The sequence below is a fragment of the Ambystoma mexicanum genome, chromosome 1p (genome assembly GCF_040938575.1).
Source record: "Ambystoma mexicanum isolate Mex_15411 chromosome 1p, UKY_AmexF1_1, whole genome shotgun sequence".
NCBI lineage: Eukaryota > Metazoa > Chordata > Amphibia > Caudata > Ambystomatidae > Ambystoma > Ambystoma mexicanum.
Window position 1 is genome coordinate 926,023,754 of NC_090921.1, and position 15,261 is coordinate 926,039,014.

A 15,261-nucleotide genomic window follows, 5' to 3' on the forward strand; every position below is an offset into this window, starting at 1 on the left:
AAGACCTCAGCATGAACTCTATTAAAAAGTATGTTAAAATCCATCAAACTGAAAGCAGACGATAGATCAAATACAAGCATAATGGAAACACATCCCTTGTCTGTGTTGGCATGTGTGAGAAACCAAAGCGTGTCTCAACAGATAGTCCTCGGGGACTTGTCATCCAGGTGGCCAGGACCCGGCCATCGCTTTTGGATTCAGTTCCTCGGGGTAGAGCAGTGCGGGAGGATCACCTGGGTGAGGCGTCTTTGGGGAGTGGGGCTGTGACAGCGGTATTCGCCCCTTATTTCTTTTATCTGAACCATCCTATTTTTTAGGAACCTCTGAGGTCCCAAAACCACCCCCTTTTTCCACAAACACTGGGCTGAGGAAGATGGTTACTGAGAGTAGCAACACTATCTTTCATACATCATACTGGACATGCCCTGCTAATCAGGCCAGGCAAAGTCATGGACTTGACTCTAGGTGCATACACCTGATACCAATTAGCTCTCCTCACACGAATAAAAGGCAGAACCTAGAGACACACTCTGAGCAAGGAGGCACATGAATACAAGCAGGGCTTCTGGGACGCAGGCAAACCTACTGGAGCAGAGCGACGTACCAAGGAATGAGAGCAGCGGGTCAAAAACCCCAACAGCTCCCTACTGGAGGTTATTGCCTCCGACAGGCCACAAAAGACATGTGGAGAAGGCCAGATCTCACAAGTGAAGACTGCATTTTGTATCAAGGATGCCAGGGACCCTCACAGGTGAATGACAGAGTTTGGGAGGGCGAGGCATAACACTGACTCGTGAATTGGAAATCTCAATAGCAAGAAAGGGACTCACACAGCCAGTGAGTTGGTAAGCGACCTGAGAGACCGGTGTGTGTTAAAGTTTGAAGTAGCAAGATTATATAGCAATTGCAGGCTGCATGCGTGTGGATGGGACGAGAGGAAAGGGAGACCTATGAATAAACTTTGAAGTAAAGACAGCTGCAAAATCAGCTATATTAAGTAACAGAGTGGTCTGGCAAAAGGAAGTAACTCACTCGAAAGTCTCTGTGCCAGGTACATTGTTTGAAGTGAAAAAGGGAACTAACAGCAAAAGTGAAGTAAGAAAGATTACCTCCTAGAGAAGGTGAGAGTGAAAGTTAAAACGTGAACTTTGAGTCGAAGTGGTTCTGCGGCAGCCTATTAACAAAGCCATGCTCAATCAAAAGTCTTCGACATCCGAAAGTGGTCCAAGCCCGACAAAGGGAGACCCAAAGAATTAGCTTGGGGAAGGGAGGCCCCTTTGCAAGTTTTAGTTGAACTTTGTTGTGAGAGGTCTGAGTCATGACTGCTGGCAGCTGGCGAGTCTGGTGGAGGTGGAAACTCCGACGCCATTAGACTGTTCTGCCACGTTACCTTGAAATGCTTCACCGCGGTCTAGTCTTTTTCCAACATGGCCGCCGTCATGTATATAACCATTAGTTACTCGGCGGATCAGCACGGTGCAACTGTGCTTTCCCGTGTTGCATGCGCTCTATTCCTGTGATTCTTTCAGCGATCTTGCTCCGCCTTCCTTCCCCTTTCCACCCTCTTCCATTCCTTGCTTCAAGTCTTACCGTTGTTCCTTGCCTCTTCCTCCTGGATCTACCTCTCCTTCTCCTTCGTTTTCTGCTTGCGGCAGTTGTGTTTATCGTCCTCACTCCCGTCTTGGAGAGCTCTTCCGGAGACTTCTGCTTCAGTTACGGAAAGGTTACCTCTCATCGGATCAGCCTATTCGACAGTCCTCTTGGAAGCATCATGGGGTTTTTTATGCCTTCGTGGCTTTTTCCCCTGAAAATATTTGGCTGTCGCAGAGAGGAGTCACTGTGAATTTCTCTATATAGAGTCACGGTGGCTTCCTTTCGAGGCAGATCGTATCTGATCACAAAGAAGAAGACTCCAGCGTGGCAATCCCGAAGAAAGAAGCTAAACTATTCTACCTCATCAGGTGAGGAGGAGGAAGGGTTTTTGGGGCTGTGCAGTAATTCTAACAGTGAGGAGGACATAGTAGATTCTGAGATTAATCCTGTGAAAGAGTCTGATAGTCTTGACAGCTTGCAACGCCAAAGTGAAGACATGGCCACACCACAGCAATTACAAGAGCTGGTGGCAGCAGTCCAGAACCTCCAGGTTGAGGTCCAGACACTCAAGACCGATAACGCGGCTCTCCAGCAGAGAGTAGCCGCTAGAGAACAACAGTCTACAGATCTACCCCCCTCTACCCCAGGTGTCAGGGAAATTTGATGGCTCCGAAAGGAAGGTAAAGGAATGTCTTGAAGCCTGCAATATACATTTCACGTTCAGACAAAATGCCTTTTCCACGGACCATGCTACGGGGGGTTTTATGATAACACACTTAACCGGGAATGCCTTGGCATGGGCAACCCCTTTGGTATCCCAGTCCGATCTAGTCCTACAAGATTACACTGCCTTTAAAGACCTTCTGAAACAGACCTTTCTACCGACAGAATGTGCCCACATAGCCAGTGACGACTTACTGAATGTTCGCCAAGGGAACTCCAATCTACTCACCTACATATCCACCTTCATGAAATTGGCTACTGAGGCTGGTTGGCAAGAACAAGCCCAGTATACGATTTTCCGCAGGGGATTGCGAGAAGAGCTTAAAGACGAACTTGCCAGGATTCCTCGCCCTGACTCTTTCTCGGATCTACTAGCGGCAGTTCTACAAATCGATTTCCGTTTAACCGAACGAAAGAACGAAAGCAAGAAGAGTTGTAGCTCTACCTCATTCCCGGACACTCACACTCCTGCCTCCTCACCTGCTACCAGGAATGCCCGAGAGGAACCCATGCAAATCGGAACCACCAGACCTCCTTTGACCGCAAAAGAGAAGAAAAGGAGACGAGATGAAAATCTCTGTTTGTATTGCAGTTCGGTGAATCATCTATTGAGGGATTGCCCAGATGTGCCTCCCAGAAGGTCGGGAAACAAACACCCTCGGTAGTTGGTGGGACAGACTACCGAGGGACTCTCCCTTGTTCCTACACCACACTCTCGGTAACCTCAGCAAAATCATCCGAAGATCTGCGACTGATGGTAATAGGAATCAAACTTTGTTTCAGAGATAAGGAAGTCGATACTCAGGCGCTATTGGATTGCGGAGCCGCAGGTAACTTTCTGGACACCCTGTGGGCAGATAAGGTGGGTCTACTCAGAATTGCCAAGAAAGAAGATCAGAAAGTGGAAGGGGTGTATGGTACTCCCTTATGTTCAGGGCTCATAACCCACACCACCGAGATGGTACAAGTCTCTATTCAACAACACAAGGAGCAGATACTGTTTGACATTATCCGTGCTGCGCATTTTCCTGTCATCTTGGGTATCGGTTGGCTTTGAAGTACAATCCTACGTTGGATTGGACTAAGAATCTAATTAGCTTTCACTCCAAGTACTGTCAAAGGGAGTGTTTACCGGAACCATCACATGAAACCGTTAAAACGGTAAGCGCTACGGAGAAGAGTTCTATTCATTGTATTCCAGGATGTTTTTCTGAATACTCAGAAGTATTTCAGGAACAGGTACCCATTGCACTTCCTCTGCATAGACCTGAGGACTGTAGTATTGACCTGGTCCCTCAGGCCTTGGTTCCTTTCGGACGGATGTATCCTCTATCATTATCAGAAAAGGCAGTACTCATGCGTTACCTCGATGACAACCTAGCTAATGGACTGATCCGCTCTTCTAAATCACCTGCAGGAGCCTCGTTGTTCTTTATCTCCAAGCGAGACAGCAAGGAGTTGAGGCCTTGCTTCGACTATAGGGGACTTAACAAAGTGACCATCAAGGACCGCTACCCGATGCCCATCATCTCTGAAATTTTGGAAGCTGTCCAAGGCTCAGTAGTCTTCACCAAGCTCGATCTACGGAATGCCTACCATTTACTTCGGATCAGAGCAGGAGATGAATGGAAGACGGCATTTCGCACACCCTATGGCCTGTTTGAATATCAGGTGATGCCTTTTGGCCTGGTTAATGCACCCTCGATCTTCCAAAGGTTCATGGACCGTTTGGTTTCGGATCTATTGGGACAAAACACTGTGGTCTACTTGGATGATATCCTAGTGTATTCCCGCAATCTGGAAGATCATATCCCCCAAGTTAAAGAGGTTTTATACAGATTACAACAACACCACCATTTGGTAAAGCCGGAGAAATGTACCTTTGCCCAGTCCTCCTTGTCATATCTGGGATTTATTCTATCTGAGCAAGGAATCACCATGGATCCCAAAAAGGTCGAAGCCATACTTGACTGGCCGTCACCCACCTCCATCAAAGAAATACAACGATTCTTGGGACTTGCAAATTTCTATAGGAAGTTTATTCCAGAGTTCTCACAACTTACTCTTCCCATTACTTCCTTGTTAAAGAAATCTTCCAGACCCTTTATTTGGTCAGTAGAAGCTGAGAACAGTTTTCTCAACTTGAAACAGAGTTTCTGTTCTGCACCCATTCTTAAGCAGCCAGATCAACTAAGACCTTTTATCCTGGAGACCGATTCTTCAGCAGCGGCCGTAGGTGCCGTTCTCCTTCAATCTGACCAAGGCCGGGAACATCCTGTGGCTTACTATTCAAAGACTTTGACACCAAGTCAACAGAACTATTCTGTCATTGAAAGGGAACTCCTTGCCATGAAACTGGCTTGCCTTGAGTGGAGACATCTACTCCAAGGGAGTCTTCATCCCTTTCAAATACGTACGGATCATAAGAATCTACAAATCCTCAAACAACAAGAATGTTACAACACCAGACAAGCCAGATGGGCTCACTTCTTTGATCAATTTGAATTTTCCATAACCTACATACCTGGTACCCAGGACCAGATTGCGGATGCATTGTCCCTCCGTGATGACACAAACTCGACCTTGAGGAAAGAAATTATGTTCCCACAAACCCGAATTATATCTTTGGTGTCCTCCTTTATGCAGGAGGTGAGAGAAGCCTCTCTGAATGGGTCAACACTGTATACTTGTAGTCTGCCAGTCAGCTGTAAAGATGGTCTATGCTTTGTCCAAGGAAGACTCTTCTTACCCACTCAAAAACTCTGCCAACAGGTTCTTCAATGGTGTCATGACTCTAAAACCGCTGGACATCGAGGGATACGAGGAACGCTGGAATTGCTTACACGTTCTTTCCATTGGCCAAACATGAAGACGGATACACAGACCTACGTACAATCGTGTTTGGTGTGTCAGCAGAACAAGCATTCTACCCAAAGACCATTGGGATCATTACACCAAGATCCTATCCCTTTGGGTCCCTCGAAGTCCATCTCTACCGACTTCATTGTTGAATTCCCTAGTTCCCAGGGCTGTACATGCATTATAGTTACTGTGGACTCTTTTTCCAAACTAGCTCATTTTTCTCCACTGTCCAAGTTACCGGCAGCATCCGTCATGGTGGAAGTCTTTCTCAAAGATATTTTTCGGCTACACGGCTCGCCCCAAAAGATCGTATCGGATCGAAGCGCTCAATACACCTCCCGATTCTGGAAGGCCTTGTGTAAACTTTTAGGCATGTAGAGAGCCCTGTCATCAGGATTTCATCCCCAAACAAATGGTCAGACCGAAAGGCTCAACGGAACCTTGGAACAGTATGTGAGATGCTTTGTCAATCAACAACAAGACAACTGGGTAGCCCTACTTCCTACCGCTGAGTTCACGTACAATAACGCGGTACATTCCGCTACAGGTCTCAGCCCCTTTAATTGTACGTATGGTTTCCATCCTCAATCCATCATACCTACCATCTGGGAAGAGACCAACATTCCGTCTTTGGAGACTACACTCAAACAGCTAAAGGAAGCTCACGACACGGCTAAACAAAGCCTACAGGAGGACAGCCTACGGTATAAGAAACAATCAGACAAACATCGTAGTCAAGTACCTACCTGGGATACAGGCACAAAGGTTATGCTGTCCACAAGGCTCTTGCCTCGTTGGGTTCGCCCGTCCAAACTATCTCCCAGGTACATTGGACCATTTGAAATAGAGTCCCGAGTCAATCCAGTTGCCTACCGATTAAAGATGCCAAAGACCCTCAGACGGATCCATCCGGTATTTCATACCTCTCTCTTACGCTCCTTTGTACCTGATACTAGGAAGCAAATTTCACCCAAATTAATGATCCAGCCCACTTCAGCTTTGGATGAATACTAAGTCTCACAAATCCGTGACCGTCGATACCATCGAGGGCGCCTTGAATACCTCATACACTGGAAAGGCTATCCCTCCTCAGAGGATACTTGGGAACCAGAGACTCAAGTCCATGCCCCCCGACTTCTACTCCAGTTTCACAGACTTCATCCGGGTAAACTGGGAGGAAGGGGTCTTCGAAGGGGGCATACTGTCACGACTGCAGGCAGCTGGCGAGTCTGGCGGAGGTGGAAACTCCGACGCCATTAGACTGTTCAGCCACGTTACCTTGAAATGCTTGACTGCGGTCTAGTCTTTTTCCAACATGGTCGCCGTCATGTATATAACCATCAGTTACTCGGCGGATCAGCACGTTGCAACTGTGCTTTCCTGTGTTGCGTGCGCTCTATTCCTGTGATTCTTTCAGCGATCTTGTTTCGCCTTCCTTCCCCTTTCCACTCTCTTCCATTCCTTGCTTCAAGTCTTACCGTTGTTCCTTGCCTCTTCCTCCTCGATCTACCTCTCCTTCTCCTTCGTTTTCTGCTTGCGGCAATTGTGTTTATCGTCCTCACTCCCGTCTTGGAGAGTTCTTCCGGAGACTTCTGCTTCAGTTACGGAAAGGTTACCTCTCATCGGATCAGCCTGTTCGACAGTCCTCTTCGAAGCATTGTGGGGGTTTTTAATGCCTCCGTGGCTTTTTCCCCTGAAAATATCTGGCTGTCGCAGAGAGGAGTCACTGTGGCTTCCTTTCGAGGCAGACCGTATCTGCTCACAAAGAAGAAGACTCCAGCGTGGCAATCCCGAAGAAAGAAGCTAAACTATTCTACCTCATCAGGTGAGGAGGATGAAGGGTTTTTGGGGCTGTGCAGTAATTCTAGCAGTGAGGAGGACATAGCAGATTCTGAGATCAATCCTGTAAAAGAGTCTGATAGTCTTGACAGGCTGAGCCCGGCCTGGGGGACCTAGATGAACTTTGTTATAAGAGGTCTGAGCCCGATAGAGGGGGACCTACGTGAACCTTTGTTTGAAGGCTTTGAGCCCGACAGAGGGAGACATACGTGAACCTTTTGTTGAAGCATTATTTGGAAGTCAGGAAAAGAGACTGTGATGTGGAAGGGCAGAGCAGGTGGGCCTCACCCCACTTTGTGGAACTGTTTATTGCATTGACAGCCAAGCCAGAGTATGTCATCCTGCCTGCAGGGTCTGTCTTACTTCTTGAGATCTAACGTGGGCAGGAGAGCTGGTTCAACCGCATTTATTCTTTTGAATACTGATTGATCCTTTGCATACATTTATCATTTATACACTTTTTTGTACGAGAGATAGGGCAATTTTGATTTGACGGCCTCCACTAGGACTGTTTTGCTTATCGTTTGATGGTCGAGACTACTCCCATCATAGTTGTAGGGAAAAGTAGGAGAGTTTAGCCCCAACAATTTCAATAGTGTTAAACTTCTATTTATTGTGTCAGCAACATACGTGTGATACCATGCCTTCCCTACACAGGCAAATAAGCTTTTAGTTCTAATGAATATGACTCAGTGCTGTGAGAAGCCTGAAACTAGATTGTTTAGACTCAAGCAAGTTGCATGCATCCAAATAAGCTTGAATTTGAAGATCAGCTACCCAGTCCAATATTTTCCAAAGAAAAAGAACATTTGCTATGGGTCTGTAGTTGGAAGACATGTTAGGATACAGAGTAGGTTTCTTAATTAAAGGAGTAATCCATACTTGTTTTATTTGTACAGGCACATGAGCTAATCGAAAAGATAAATTAACTAAGGTAGCAATAGTTGAGGTAATAAAGGATGCACATTTCATAACGATGCTGGAAAGGCAAGGATCATCGGGACAGCTTGTATGTTTAATGCCACTCAGAACATCAATAATATCTTCCTCTGACACCTCTCAAAACTCAAAGAGGCGTGTACTTGGAGAGCGGGAAAGAAAAGACTTAGCTGGAGGAAGTTTAGAGGCTTTATCATATGTTAAGAGTCTGAGATTATCAACCTTCTCCAACATGGCCTTTTGGATCTAAATACACCATGCTTTATCCTTAACAACAGCCACTGCAGGAGAGATGTTAGATTTTTCCAATTATTTTAGTATCACAAAGAGTTCCTTGTAATTCGAGGATGCTCAATACCTGTCTAAATACATCCCTCTGTTCTGTTGCCACCATATAGGACATATCCTTTCAAAACACATGTCAGGTGATACACATATCCAATTTTTTAAACTTTATTTATAGTTGATTTATAAGGTGCCACCTATGAAAAGAAATTGGTTGTGCAATCTCAGAAACTTCCCAGAAAGCCACCCAAATATGTCCTCTAATCTGAATGAATAACCATTCTGTGGGTTTTGTTTCCTTGATACATGATTCTGTGTCCATTGTTTGCTCATCAGAAGCTGAATTCTGAGATCCCTCTCCACTACCCTGCTTATCTTTTCTCTTCCCCATTGTTGATTCCACCACCATGCCCTGCTCTCTGAAATTTGGGATCACCTCCATTCTCTTGCAGTCATATAGGGGCCCCCATCTTCCACGGGGTGTCTTCTTTCATGGGGAACAACCCTTGAACTCCAGTTGGTTCCATGTGTTAATATCCCTGCAAAAATATGGCGATACAAATATATCGCCATATTTTTGCGGTGATATTGACCCTTGGACCCTGCATGGGACACCCCCACAACCCCTGTGTGGTGGACACCCCCGCAACCCCCACTCCCACAAAGTATCCCCCCAAAAACATTGCCTATGGTGAGACAAACGGCCACATGTACGGCAATATTTTAGGTGGGGATATTTTGTAGATACCCTCCTGTTGTACTTGTTTGTCCCCAGGCACTTAAGGGCGAGTCTGTCCACTACTGAACCCCAATTCCCTCTCCCAAGGAGTAGTATGTTTGTTCAACTTTAGTCCCATTGAGTGCAATGGAAGCAGTGGAAAGAAGGTTTGCTGAATATTGCCCATGAAAATATTGCCCAGTCGCGTCTGAGCATTGTTAAGGAAAGGTTTAGATAGAGTGGCCTCGGGCTAAATGTCCCCACAACAGATGTGATCCTAGTTGGTGTATAAAGCATGAGTAATAAAGTGAGGTGCAGAAATACAACTGAATGCTCAGACATCTCAAAGGTTTGATCACAGAAACTAAAACATGGAGTGTGTACTGCATTAGTGAGGAAATTGCAACCACCACTGTTTGTGGGATACATTGACACACTTAGCAGAATTCCCATCCATAACCAATCTGCACTTCAGCAGTTAACAGAAAAATGGCTGCCCTGGCTCCTTTGAGCACCACCGCTGTGCAACAAAAACTGTGTTTTGCAGCTACAAAATGATGGCATGGCTGCCCTGTCTTGCCAAGCACCTTGTGGGTAAGTTGGAACAGAGAGCACACCGAGAAAGGCCGCCAGTGTGTTTTCTTGTGTGCACTAAAGAAGCAAAGTGAAAAGCAATGCTGCTCTGCTGCTTGCTAAGAAGTTCCCATTGAAAAGGGAATATTTTACATTGAAAAGGATGCTGCCCTGACACTCTTGTAATCTGTTTAACATCACACTGTTATATCAGTGAGACCCTGGCATGCCCATTTATTCTCAGATTGTGCTCCAGCAGCAGAGAGCATTATCCCTGAATGACATGCTGTGTCAGACCAGATCCAGGAAATCAACAGAAGGTTTACTTTCAGGTGCACAGAAAAACTCTTGACTTTTGGGCTACAAAATGTCAAAAATCACTGCTTAAAAGAAACCCTAGCTCTAAGAGCATATGTCAATTTCAGTGAACCTGTGTCTTAAACAGATTGCTGTATAAGTGAAACTGACGAGGGCTGCAAAACAATGTTGGAAAGTCAGACGGAAGAGAAAACATTTTGAAATGGACAGCCCAGCAGACTTCACCATGTGTTAAAATTAGCTTTTTCAAATATGCCTGTTTTAAGTGCTGTTGAAAGAAGGCCCTGCCTTGGCCTAGCAATTTAAAGGGGGTTTTGCTGGGAAACATATATGGGATGTTTTATTTCAACAGGCTTGCTGCTGATTCAGAACATAATAAAATAAAATAAAGAAATGAAGGCATTGGCTATACTGGAAAATTAGCCAAACAGGGTTCTACTATGGCTCAAGGGACGGTTGGGGATGGGGGCTTCCACCAACAGGAGCCACAATGGATTTATGGGACATCTACATGTTAATTGGTGCCTTTTGAAACTTTGAATGACCGAGAGGAAGAAATATCACACGCTCGTCAGACTTCTGTCTGGGCTTCAGCTTGAGACAATAGATCTGGGACACCTATGTGTGACTTTTGGAAGTGACAACCACCAGTCACTCAAAGTGAGGAAACTCCAGGGCAGCCCTGGGCTAAAATGACATTTGGTGGTAGCCTGAAGAATTTTTTTTTCCCATTTGCGGGTCAAAGGCCAGCCCATTTTGGCTCTAAAGACTCTAAAGACTCTAAAGATTATTTTATTAATGAACTTTTAAGACTTTTATCTCTGCAACAGGACTTCACAGGAATGTAAAAAGTTAACAGCTTAAATGTTATTTTTGTGGCTTTTAAGCAAGACCTTGTAGCCTTTGCTGGCATTTTGTGGACAGAAATGGCAGAGAATTGGATATTCTGAGGAAAGTGTACATGATGCCACTTTGAAATTCAATACTATATAAATACAAATTAACATAACATAACATAACTTACATGCCTTATGATCATATATACACATGTATAAAGTTATAGAATTTTAGATTAAATGATTTCATTGAAAATGATGAAAAACTATTTAACGGACGAAACAAAGTCCTAGAAACGTGAGAATGGGACTGGCTTACTCTGTGTGAAATATGTAACCTGCCTATGTAATTTGTTATGTTAGGTTACTTGGCATCTATATGACGCCTTATATATCATAGGTATGACCTCAAAGCTCTGGTAGGTTGAAGCCCTCGGGAACCGCAGTTCAGGTCAGTATAGAGAGATAATGTAAGGTGCGTGGGTGCACCGGATATGTGTGCAGCTGGTGTGGTTGTCAGATGATAGCTTCTTCCTAGCAATAGATGTGGTACTAGAGATATCAGATATCAGTTCAATGTGTTCAGTCCAGTGGGTGGACACCTAGACTGGGTTCTGGCTGCGTTAGGCCTGAGGGATGCCTATGTGAGCAGCTAGTCGGAATGTGCTCAGCTAGATGCATTTTATTGGGTGATGGGTGTTCATGGAGTCGTGTTTGTATGTGAACAGCCAGGACGAATTATCAGCGCTATAGCTGTGTTCTAGTTGAGTGATGGTGTAAAGTAGAGAGTAAGCATAGTGATGGGATATGGTGGTTATCTGTAAGGCGCCTGAGACGAGGCACGTGAACCGGACAGTGAGGACATACATAGGAACATACAGATACATTGGGACAGGGGACGATACAGGTAGAATAGAGGCACAGATATACATGAGGATACAGATGCAATGCAGGCCAAAATTTGCAGCCTCATCCAAGTGAGGCAAATGCCCTCATTCACATATCCATCCAGATGCTGCGCAGGGTGGAGTTTGTCGCTTCATCCAAGCGAGGCACATGCTATCATTCATGTTTCAATCTAGATGCGACGCAGGCTAGAATCGACAGTTTCACCTAAGAGAGGTACATGGTATCATTCACAATTCCATCCAGATGCGGCGCATGCCGAGGTTCATAGTTTCATCCTAGTGCATTACCTGCCATTATTTACAATTCCATCCAGATGCGACGCAGGTTAAGGTCATATTTTCTTCCACCTGCGAAGCAGGCTAAACTTCATGATTCTATCCGTACCATCCACTCCTTCCGTACCATACACTCCTTATGTATCCTCTACTCCATCTGTACCCTCTACTCCATCCGTACCCTCTACTCCATCTGTACCCTCCACTCCATCCTCACCACCCGGCTCATCCACCTTATTCACTTCATCTGCACCATTCACTCCATTTGCACCCTACCCTCCATCCATACCATGCGGTCCTTCCGCAACCTTCTACGGCATTGCACCATTCACTCCATCCGCACCATCTACTCCATCTGCATCAACCACTCCACTCGTGCCATCCACTCCATTAATCCCATCCACTCCATCAGTCCCACCCACTTCATCCATGCCATCCAGGCTATCCGTGCCATCCAGTCTATGTGTTTGTGAACTCTATCCATTCATTCACTCTATCCGTTCCATAAACTCGATCTGTCCCATCCACTCTATCCGTTCCAACCACTCTACCTGTTCCATCCACTCTACCCGTTCCATCCACTCATCCGTTCAATCCACTCCCTCCAATCAATCCATTCTTTCGGTACCATCTATTCAATCTGTTCCATCTATTCTCTCTGTTCCATCCACTTCCTCTGTTGCATGCTCTCCCTCATGCTCCATCCACTCCCTCCGTTCCATCCTCTCCCTCCGTTCCACCCATTCAGAACACCACGACTATACAAATGTGTGATTTATGTTAAGATTGATTTTCGGCAAAAAGGACTGTGGGATGGCTTTTCACCTCATAAAACACAACCCCCTAAACTGAGTCTCCCCCATGAGAAGGTGATTAACTTAGGCTGACCTATACGATTCTTGGGGATAGGTCTAGCTTAGTTCTGCCCAACAATATACCCGGTGATGTCACCCGCTTTATAAAAGGTGTGGGAGCTCACAGGGGCAGGACACACTCTCTCCTGAATTTCCAGTGCCTGTGTATCCAGACAGTCCAGATCCATCTTTGCAAGATTCCAGACTCAACTGCCAGGCCAAAGCATAGCTGACCCTATCCCAGCAAGGCCAAAGCATAGCCGAACCTATCCCAGCAAGGCCAAAGCATAGCTGACCCTATTCCAGCAAGGCCATTGATCCAGAAACCCCACTAAAATCCCAATAACAATGGAGAAAAGCTGTGGTACCCTTTTGGGAGCATCCTGTGACCATGCCAGCTTTTTGCCCACTACCTGCATGCCCGCTGTACCCTTACCATCCAGTGTCCAGACTTGCCCAGCTGTTTGCTGTGAGGGGCACCCACCGTGTTGTGACCAGAGTTTTTGAGTACAAAACCCGGTTGACTGTCCCAAATCCCAAACTCAAAGGCAGATTGTGAGTATTTCCCCATCCCACAGCAACACATAGCCTATCCCATCTTGACCCTTTGTCTTTGTCCTATTTTCTAAGCAGTCTGATTCAGATCCTGATACCTTGTCTAAAACTGATCTAATTCTCTGTGGATCTTGTCTGTGATTTTATAGTGTTAGCTCCATCCTTCCATTCATTTCTACCTTGCTTAGATCCTAAGTCCTTAGTCATATTTTTAATAATTTAAATTAATTCCCACATAGAGTTGAATGCAGGGTGGAAAGGTTAAGTTGCAAACTAACCTTGGAACATACCGTGTCTTTCTTTAACAATCTAGTCTTGATAATCTAGTTTAAGTAAAACTTGTCCTTTTCCTTTCCAAACCGATTTTCTCATTTTAACTGCTTTATTTTACCAAAACCAAATTTTCTTTCACCTTGAAAATCTCATCCAATTATTAAGCTATAGTCACTCTTTCACTCCTATATTGTCCCTGTGATGTGCATCTATCACCCAGCCTAAAAACCGCATTCCGATTCTGTGTGTTTCACCCATTTTAAAAAAAAACATTTTGACATTTCAAACTGCAAATTTGTAAATTGCAACTTTTCAACGTGTGAATTTGGCTGCACTGTGTTTCCAATTCAAGTTGCTTTTTGAACTGTATGCCTGTTGTGATACCTTACCTTATAGTTGCTAGTGATATAACATCCCTAATACTGTGATAAAACATATGTATATCATTATTTAAACACACATATAATTAATCATTTGTCAAAATCCGAGTGTCATTTATGCCATTGCAAAGGGTTTTAAAATCTGTTTTTGCCTCTTATTTTGTGAGGGAAGGTTTTGATTCTGTTTGCTGCCTCATATCCCTGACTCCCTGCTACTTCTTCCTATCCACTCAGAATTCGATTGAGGTTTGAGGGAACATTGCAGGAGGATACCTTAACCAGGTGCTATCTATCCTAATTGAAAAAGTGCTCCTATTAATTTGTGCTTTGGATATGTTCTTTTAGAAGGTTACCCAAGTGTATTTCAGTGGTGTTCATGTAATTATCACCCCATTGTTGATTGCTGCCCAATATAAAAATGTTGGGATTTCCTTTGAAATAAAAATGAATAAATATTGTATTCCCACCAACCGGCCTAGTTCATGGTCCATTGTGATCCGGGGCATTTGTAAACGGGTGTTTGAGACGGGTTGGGTGCCAGCTCAATTCAAATTAGTTGAAAATAAAGGAAAAGTATTCCTATTTGATCGCTGCATCCTAGGCTAAGGGAAAGAGTCCTGATCCGGTGTGTGACGCCCGATTGGAATCCTTTATATGTTATTGAGGTGTCATTCTGCATTCCACCTAAAATAAACCATTAACCTGCAGTACTATCCCCTGCAGTAATGAAAATAATGATTTTTATATAACCAAGAGGACAATTAGTAGAATAGTTTACATAAGACATTAAATAAAAGAATGTACCTATGATGCAAGCTCTGTTGTTTTAATCCCACATGTGACAGAGGTCTGCACATCTCATGAATGAAAGTCCTGAATCAATAAGAGAAATACTTTTAGATCCATGCTGGAAAACGTATCATTCTATCATTAAATAGTTTCTGCCCAGGAACAAACCAAACAGAGACACTGAGAAGCAAGTCCCAACAGAACAGTGTCCCACTGCAAATTCAGAACACAGAGGATCATGCTCATCTCCACAGTTGCCAGCAGCTGACCAGCTGTAATAGGCAGTCAAGGAACAACCTTCCACGACTAGGTTTCCCTTTACCTTACTTCCGTTGAAGATTTTGACTCGTAGATTAGAAGGAAATGGATTTATATGTGTTGTTATGTTGCCCTAATATCCCAGAATATAACAATCTTATTTTGCATGCCTTATTTGATTAACATATGTATGACATGTATTGTATTTACACATCTTGTGAACTGAATTAGTGTACATAAGAAAATGCATCCATGATCATAATGATATGCATGTAATGTGCT